The sequence below is a fragment of the Apodemus sylvaticus genome, chromosome 14, assembly GCF_947179515.1.
Source record: "Apodemus sylvaticus chromosome 14, mApoSyl1.1, whole genome shotgun sequence".
Classification (NCBI taxonomy): domain Eukaryota; kingdom Metazoa; phylum Chordata; class Mammalia; order Rodentia; family Muridae; genus Apodemus; species Apodemus sylvaticus.
In genome coordinates, this window is record NC_067485.1 from 21462161 (window position 1) to 21463269 (window position 1109).

Here is a 1109-nt window from a genome sequence, read left to right on the forward strand (position 1 = left end):
GAGAGGCCCCAAACAGAGTCACTAATATAGCAGGCTGGCAATCCAGGGACAGGTAAGATTCTGCACAAAACCTTAGCAACCTAAGACAGAGGCATGCGCCAAAAGGTTGTGTCTATTAATAAACACTAATAAGGCAGTGTTTGCTTATTAATATAATTATTAGATACATCCATCTTGAGGCAAATGGTCTAGACCTTTGTCCTCCAGCCTTGACCTGTCATTAGACCTCCCTTGACATGCCTCTGACTTAGCTGTCCTCTTTAGCCAAGGCAATCCCCACAGCGTCTGACTGTTTTGGGCTGTCTGCCAATAGCACTCCAAAGAGCAGGGGAATGAGTCCTTCATTCCTGAGCAGAGATCTGGACCAAGAACTCCAATCCTGTTCTCATTTGTTTTCTTTTGTTATGATAAATCTCTATGGCCAAATGCAATTTGAGAATGGAAGGGTTTATTTGGTTTACATTTTAGGTCACAGTCCATCATGTAGGGACGCTAAGGTGGGAACACAGGACAAGAACAGAAAGCAGATCTGCTTGCTATTTCCTGAGGCATTACATCCAGTCAGGGAACTCACTCACAGCCAAGAAAGCACAGAAACCATGGATGCGTTCATGCTTTTATAGGATAAATACTAAATTTGTAACAGTACAGAGTAGATTAGCATGGCCCCCTAGTCAAAGATGATAGTCAAACTTATGAACTGTTTTATAGTTCTATATCTTTAAACAAAGGATACTCTCAACCCTAATCAGAAAATCTATTTTTATAGAATGATAGTGACTACAGAGAAGACCCCTGGCTGCCCATGATACTAAAAATAAGTGATAGACAAGGGTTCAGTCCCAAAGAAGACATTTACATCATACTTTCTATGGTTCAGACATCTCTCTAGCCTTAATACCCTACTTAACAAGTCTACTGTCCAGTGTAGTTGTTTCCTTATGATTACACAGCTGGCTGGAACTTGTGATGTGTGTGTGTGTGTGTGTGTGTGTGTATGGTCACACCCATATGTGTATGGTGTATGTGGATATATGCCTCAGGCAGGTACTGAGGTCAGAAGAGGACATCTGGTGTCTACTCTGTCACTCCGCAGCTAATTCTCCTGA

General features: G+C 42.0%; 1 non-coding gene across 1 annotated transcript; it reads left to right on the forward strand.

Moving 5' to 3' along the window:
* Positions 1 to 611: 611 nt before the first annotated feature.
* Positions 612 to 715, forward strand: LOC127665344 (U6 spliceosomal RNA). The gene has a single exon (XR_007973388.1). It is a non-coding gene; the product is annotated as a U6 spliceosomal RNA (small nuclear RNA).
* Positions 716 to 1109: the final 394 nt, after the last annotated feature.